The sequence below is a fragment of the Phalangium opilio genome, unplaced genomic scaffold, assembly GCF_054372755.1.
Source record: "Phalangium opilio isolate 3A_F unplaced genomic scaffold, DU_Popi_V2 ptg000061l_1, whole genome shotgun sequence".
Lineage (NCBI taxonomy): Eukaryota > Metazoa > Arthropoda > Arachnida > Opiliones > Phalangiidae > Phalangium > Phalangium opilio.
The window spans coordinates 9,044,626-9,053,206 of record NW_028324178.1 but is presented as its reverse complement, the minus strand read 5'-3'; positions in this window follow the sequence as shown (position 1 = coordinate 9,053,206).

Here is an 8,581-nt window from a genome sequence, read left to right as displayed (position 1 = left end):
TAATATGAAATGAATATGTTGAAATATTTTTCGTAGTTACGATGCATTTACTACTTTTGCAGCTTTAAAGCTCTGTTTCATTTTGATATTCGAAAGACATTTTTAAAATTGTTATTAGAAATGGCTGTTTATATATTACTTAAGCTATACTACATCTGTATACCTTGCTTTAATGATTTCGAGAAGAAAGCTAAGGCCTGGACCCTGTCGGGTGAATCAATCGTTATCTTCAATAAGCTTAGTGAACCAAAAAGTAAATAATTGAGACCTGAGGTGAAGTAAACTAAACTTTGGGTTTTAATTTTCGTGTCTGTAATGAAGGGACATTAACGGTTCAGAGTGAGCCGAAAGTTAATTACACGTTTAAATAATTAGGTTTAGATTTTATAATAGAAAAAAAGCATCATGGTGGCAATTAGATCAGTGAAAGGGCTAATCGTTATCCGGTTATAGCTCAGAAGTTTTCATTCTTATTATGTTACGCATTGACTTTCAATGCGTCTAACCACAAGTCAGATCTGGTGATATTTAACGTTAACACTCATGTTGGCAAACTAAGAATATCGTTGAGGTGAAACAAGACAGTAGTGTTTATACTGCTAACTAGTTGTGAATGTAGCTATAAGTATATAGGGTTAACAGTTGAGGTATAGACAATTGGGCCTTTTCAAACACATAAAGGTTATATCTCTGCAAAATTTATAAACTTCATTTCCTGTTTTTTTCCCATTTACTGATTTAAATGTGTCCAAGACCTATCTTTATTGGATGTAAATGTCGTCTGCTTTACTGTATATTCGCTATGCTTGGAATACTGCTTTAATTATTCGAAAATTTTTACTTCAAAAAAGAGAAATAATTCTATATCTAGGTTAATAAGTTTGTAGTTGTAGTCCTCTTCTTGACTCGGAGAGGTAATATTTTGGTTTTTTAAACTTGTTTCTTCCAAATTTTGACAATGTCACAAGATTCAATGGTAGCGTTATGATTTTTACTCTTGGTTAAGTTCAACAGCGTAACAAACCATATACAACTAATATGGAAAGACACGGGGTAAAACCTTTGCCTTAACTCTAGCTTTTTGCCGAGATAGAAGGGTCATGAGAGTGAGATAAGATGGCGAGGAATCAACCCCTTTGTGTGTCTCGATACTTAACCCTCTTTTTTACGACGAAAGGGTCCGTAGAATAATAGGTACGTCAGATACCGTCATGCTGTTCTGCTTCAGTCATGATCTGGGTCATAACTCTATTTCCTTCTCTATTGTTTCGTTAAATTTACAACTTTTAAGCGAGGAACACACATACGTAAAAGTTCGACAGAAACGTAAACTGAAACGTAAACGTACTAGAAAAGAGAGTTGAAATTGTCTTAACTTTTTCCGTCGTAAAACATTTTACGCTAAGCTCCAGCCAATCAGATGCTCGAATCCGTACGAGGTTTTGGGCAAAAATGGCCGAGAAAAAAAAGCAGATCGTAGAAGAGCGCTGATTTGGGGCAATTTTAGGGAAGGTTAGAAGCTTTCCATATCATTTTGAAAAATTATTTTAATGATACAATTTTCGAACAAACTAGTTGCCAAACCATTAGAGCACGGTACAGTTTATTAGGTTCGTAGCATTTATTTCAAACCTAAGCCTCGGTCTCCTCTATGAGCATATAATCCTTTTCAACCGAAAGAGAGATGTCACTGTTTTCGAATTTCAACACCGCAAATTAAGTTTTTCGTTTGCGTTTACAAGTTCAAGTGCGATTCAGATCCAGAAACGTAAACGGAATAGAATATAGTTTACGTTTACGAGTTTTTAGTACGATTCCGTGAAATTTTTAGGCATGTGTGTTCCTCGCTTAAAGTTTCAAACAAAAGATTAAGACGGTTTCAAATGAAATGACGCAACCTTTTATACATTTGTGGAAGCTAAGTATCGCGAAAGGGAAAGCAAAGTTTTTCATAGTCAGCTTTGAAATGAATTAACTCATTACGAATAAAAAGTCAGCTTAGCAGCGCCACTATTTTGAAAGACGGATTTCACGTGAACCAGTGTGCTGTGGAAATAGCAGGTTAATGCGAAAAACCATCGAAATGCTTGGACCGACTTTTAGAAAAGTGATACTCTCCTCTTCCTGGATATAGCCCAGTCGTTCACCAGCTCAGCTTCTATCGAGCAGCGGAGCGCGTGATTGGGTGTGCTTTTTTAAGGTCGTTGCAGATAGCGGCTAAGCAGCCGGCATTTGGGCATTTTGCACTTTTTTAAGTTTTAAAGCGTGTTTCGATACGAAATCTCTCAAAAGTAATTAACGTAATTATAAAATGCTTCCGGGGAATGGAATTATGGTGTTAAAGTCAAAATATGTAAGTTGTTAAAATAATTGAGCAAGAATAATTTGAATACCTGTTTATTCAATGGAATAGGGCAATGAAACACTGTTTTTCTTAAGCATGTCTGTTTTAATTAAAATAGTCTTGGTTTAATCAAAGAAAGTTTTGTTCAATGCTTCAATGCTTAACAGTTGGATTAAGATTTGTTCAAAACTGTAGTCAGAATTTGATAATGTCCAAAAAAGTAGCCGCAATTTCTAAAACAGTAGTTTTGTATTACAACGCTGTTTTTGGGAATCGCGATTGTTATTTGTTAATTCTTGTCTTGGTACATCCGTTCTATCGACGAGCCTTAAAGGGACTCTAAAGAAGTCGGCGGACCGTTGGAAATATTTTTTGAAAATGTCTTTATTGACGTCAAAATCCCGGGGGGTGAGCAAAACGAAAGTCTTTCCTTCTAGCAAACGCAGCGGGGTCTCGGACTCTCGCGGGTCAGAACTGGGGAAACGCCGAAGCAGGGCGGATCACATCCAATCACAAGAGAGGGGAGGATGGGTCGGGTGAGTTTTTTTAAAAAAATAAATTCAACGGTCCGCCGACCTCTTTACACTCCCTTTCTCCCTTTGAGGGTTTTGGGGTTCTATTTGCAGAAATATTTTAAAATGGCATCCCAAGAATTAATAAAATGTCTCAACGGGCAACTGAACTAGGATAGAAAGGAAACCAACCTTCGGTTTATATACTTCAAAGCTTCAGGATTCAGTCTTTCATTTGCAAAAAAAACCATAGGTTCCTCGAAGTAATTATTCGAACCAATGTGAGGATCCCAATCAACGGTTGTGTTTAAACCCATCTGCGAAACGTCTTTAATCTGAAAAATATGTGTATCCGCAAACCAAATTTCTTTTCCGCTAATTAGTTTTTCAGGAACATAGGCTTCAGATTCATTCATTCGGCTCCAATCGCAGAGAATTCTCATTTCTTTACCAGTCTGAAATGACTAGAATATTATCAGGACAGAACTCTAGAAATCTCCCTATAAGTAAGTATGTAATCCTTACCGATCGACAAACATCATTCTGTCTAATTTGGGGATAAAATCGAATTGGGATGACTTCAGAAAATCTCGAGATATCGGTTACACTGTTTATATTTTCTCTTTTCTGAGATGAATAGTTGGCTTTCAAGACTCCGTTGAACAAAGTGACGAGAATCACAATGATCAAGAGGAAAGGTGCAACGCTGAGGCGAATGGCTTGTGACGAAGAAATATCGAACCCTACAAGAGCAAAAATTAAGCCCACGCTCAGTATTTTTGCCTTAAGAGAATAATAAGTGCAAAATCCACGTGCTTTGTTTCAATGTATGAAATACCACCTAATAGTGGTAAACCTTAGAGACATTGATAATAAATATAACTAGTTTACGCGCCTAAACTACCGCCAACCCTGAACGCATTACATATCATCCCGCCAACGCTAAGAAAGAAATCCATTTTTTGTATAGGAAGGTGCCAAGACAAATTACGCGAGACGTCGTTGACTTTCTCAAATAGGAGGTGACGGGAGAGATTTAGGAGCAAATCACCTCCGGCACGAAGGGTAGGAGCGCCGACATTTGTCCTATTTCCTCAAAGTTTGTTTATCAGTACCTTCAACCTTGGCTTACTGTTGCGCAGCACACTACCAACTGAACATGAACTATTTTGACAACAAGCGTAAATGTGAAATACAAGTTGAGAACACCAAATATTACCTCTCCGACACGAGTGCTTATATTTTCCCTGAATGTGCATCATTTATTGCTCTTTCATCATTAAGTACTGCGGTTAAATTTATAATTATGAATTATTAACGGTTATAAAAAGGACTCTTCACAACTAACACAGCTCATAACGAACAAACTACATTTCTTATAAGATATGTGCACGACGATGGCAACAGTTTCAACGTGCACGTGCGATTCTTGGGTTTCATCAACTGCAACCGGAAGAAAGAAAAAGACATCGGTGAAATGATGCTTTCACAGTTATAGCAGTGGAATATTCCTTTAGAAGATTGTAGGGCCCAATGTTACGACAATGGTTCAAACATGGCAGGCATGTACAAGGGCGTTTAAGCTAGAATCTCGGAACTAAATCCATCTGCTGTGTTTTTAAACTGCGCTTCGCATAGCTTAAATTTATATGGAGTAAATTCTGCAGAATATTGCCCAGAAGTCATAACCTTTTTCGGGACGCTGCAAGGAGTGTATAACTTTTTCTCACATAGTCTCCTCAGCGCTGGGAAATTCTTTTAGAAGAAACGAAATGCTCAATTCATAGTCTTTCTAAGACTATGTGGTCTGCGAGAGTCGATGGTGTAAGACCAATACCGAAACACTACCCTCGCGTTAGGCAAGCTCTTATTCGTTGCTCTGTTGAGCTTAATCCCTCGGCTAAGTGCAAGGCGGAATTATCTGGAATTTTGAAGTACTTTGATCAATTTAGATCGATTCTAATGGCTAATATTTGGCTGAAAATACTTGTAGCCATAGATGAGCGCAATAAAATTTTACAATTACGAAGTGCAACACTGGATATTGAAGTGGAAAATATCGATGGTCTTTTGAAGGAAATGGTTGAACTTCGTGAGAAGTGGAATTCAATTTTACAAGAATCTAAAATTGTTTCTTCAAATCTTGACGTAGAATCTGAACTGCCACTAAGACGAACTATGACAAGAAAACGCTTTTTTGATGAGGGTCACGAGAAACATGAAACACCGGGTGCTACGGTGACTGAGAACAGGGAAAACACTTCAGAAACCAAATTTAAAGTGGACGTGTTTTACAAAACCATGGATTCGATTATAAAAGGATTAAACGACCGTTTCACCAAGGCACAAAAATTATGTAATAGCTTTAAAGTGTTATGGATGTACATAGATTTCCCCGAAGAAAAATTGGAAGAGATGTGTTCCTGTCTAATAAATGAATACAAAGGTGACATTTCTAAAAAATCATCGATGAATTGAAATTTTTAAAGAAAATTCATCCTTCGAACATTAATGAGACCAAGTTAAAACCTTTTGAACTTCTGAACAAATTGAGGAAAATAAATTTGGACTCGCTATTTTCAAATATTTGCGATGCAATTCCAATATTTTGCTCGATTCCTATATCCGTTGCCGACGCTGAAAGAAGTTTCAGTAAATTGAGCTTAATTAAGAACGAGCGTCGGTCAACAATGGGTCAAGAAAGACTAGCCGGACTAGGGATGCTTAGTATTGAGTCGGAACTTGCACGCCAAATTAGCTTTGACGAAATTATCGATGAATTTGCATGACGAAGAGCTCGTAAATGTGAATAAAACCAATTGATAGTTAAACAATTTACTTTAGAATTTTCAGTTAAAAGTAACTACTTAAAACCAAAAAATACCATTTTATATTCCTATTGTTGTAATTTAGATAATTCGCGAGTTCAAGTTAAAGAAGAATAAAAAGTATTCATAATTTTTATTTACATGAAATTTTAAAATAGTTGTATTTTCCGTCTCAATGGATTGCTGAATTTTTCTAGGGGCCCGGCCCACAACCTTTCCCGGGGCCCGCAAAATCTCTCGACGGCCCTGGGGGTGGAGTTAACTACACCGCTAACCTCAGCAAATTAAAAAAACTGTATTTCTGCAAAACAATAAATTTACAACATAAGAAACATCGTTTTTTTAAATTGAGTTATGGACATGCATTTGCATGTCCATAACTCAATTTAATTGCTATTTAAATTAATTTACTATCTAATTTTTACCTAATAACAATGTGGGGCATTAAATACTGATTCAAACATCCTATGATTGGATGTTCAGAAAACTATTGTTTACGATAACTGAGAAATTTCTCCCCCAAACTGATGCAAGTAATTTATTTTAAAATAATAGAAAATAATTGCAGCATGCTAGGAATTTATTTAGTATTTTTGATTTACTCACAATAGTCTATTTAGTTAGAAACCATTTTGTGTTGGTTGGCTCGCGTTAAGTGGCGTTAAATACAGTTTCAAACATCCCATGATTCGATGTTCAGAAAACTATCCTGTACGCTATCGGAGAATTTTCTCCCCCAAACTGATGCAAGTAATTTATTTTGAAATAATAGAAAATACTTGCAGCATTCTTGGAAATTATTTACTATTTTTGGTTTACTTCTCTCCTCTTTGATAAAATAATAGCATAATACGACTTCGAAGTTAAGAACAGAGGATATGAGGAAACCAGGATGGGAAACCCCAACGATTGACGGTTTGTTTTGACCAAGGCTTAGTGAAAATAGAATAATTTACAAATTTAATGATAATTCTTACCTTAAGCGTTTTATATTTAAATAATATTAAGTTTTAGCAACTACAAATACTAGGATTAGACCCAATTACTTTCCTAAAGCTTCGTAAAGTTCCTATATGCTATTTAAGGCGATGATTTAGACTCGACTATTTTGATGGCGTCGCTGGCCGTGTCAACGTCACGACGGCATTATTAAAGCCATCTAATCGTGCTCTCTATAGGCCATTTCATCCAAGAGCATTATGAATAAACTCTCAAATTATTACGAGGCAACTAAACGTTAAAAAACGCCAGTTTTGGTCGCGCTGATATTTTCTAGTAAATTAGTGTATTCATGGTATAACATCGCAAATCGAGTTATGTTCTAAATGTTATCAAAATTAATACTTACACTTAATTATTTTCCATGAAAATCGCTTAGCGGAATGAGAAATGTTGTACCTTTCATTTAAGACCGTTCCCAAAACTAACAAACGTATAGTTTTTCTAACATCTTATTAACCGGAATGTTTTTTTCTAAAAACTTCCCATGTTATTTCTATGGAAAAATTTCAGTTTTTCATAAAAAGGTGTGCTGAATTTTGCGGAAATGAAAACCACCCTTAGCAACTTTATTCTTTATAATTAAATCTAATGGATGGATCTTTTTGAAATTTTAACCACACATTAAGGGCCCGAATTGTAGTTCTGGGGTATATTTTCAAAAAAGTAAACGTAATACAAAACAAGGGTCCCAAGAGGACCATTACAATTTTGCGCCTTATCTCGTATAAATTAAGCACAGATTATGAGTCCTATCTCCTATTATAATAAAGCAATAAATATGAAATAAAATTAAAAATTAGGTTATCTCGCTGGATTAATTAATGTAGAAATAGCATTAAGAAGAGTAGCTCCACAGTCAATAATTCACATCGAAAACAGACTTGCAAGAGCGAGAAAACGCAGAGCGCAGAGGAAGTGAGATTGGAGTCTCATGGAGAAACCGCTTTATATAGCCAGTTCAGGACCGGAAATAAGCACAGGACACTGGACATTGTCCAATAAATAATCCTTATTTCCAAGGCTGTCTGAGCTTGGTCTGAGAGACTGAGACTCGATTTTCGCCAAAAACGGACCTTTTCGCCGCAAAGGGGAAACACTGGCGACATCTCGTATATTTTAGCGAAATCAACACCAAGCATTTAAAATTATATTTCAAATTACTATTTAAAATATTATTTTTTCATATTATTTATAATAATATTTTGTAAATGAATAAAATAGCTTAAAATAAATATAAATTTTTAATTAAAATTTCAAGGTAGGCTCGAACGCGCGAGCCACGGTTTTAAAACAATCCACGAGGAAAAAAAACTCGAGCGCTTTACCACTGGACTAGCTCTGTGATTTCCCTTCTGTTTGCGTACTGTATACATATTCTAAAGCTAGAGTTGACTGACAGCTGGGGGTGAAAATTAAGGTGGGGTTTTCGACGCCGTCCAATAAGCGGTGTGACGAAGACGAAACGAACGAGGAGTTAAACTTTCCGTTTATGCTCCCCAATATTTTGCGCTCATCGCTGGATGGCGCAAAATAAAAAGATACATCCAATCAAAAAACCACTCTTATACATTAAGGGCAGTATGAAGTCTTATCTAAGAGAGCTACCGCTCTCTCAGAATATTTTTTTAAATATTAAAGATTATATTGTAAGCGAGTCTGTTGAAAGTTGAAGTCATAAATAAATGCGCGTTTCCCATTACCTTTTCCCAAAATAGCTCCAAAGTATTGTATAAATTTTTGTGACACAACGGATATGATGGATTTTCGAGTTCCCACCAACAGCATGTGCAGTACGTCAATCGCCACCAGCACGGCAATGACGCAACCTAATCCAATCCATATCTGAAAAGGTAAGGAACAAAAATTCACGTCAAAGGGGTTCAAGCTGGTGATAC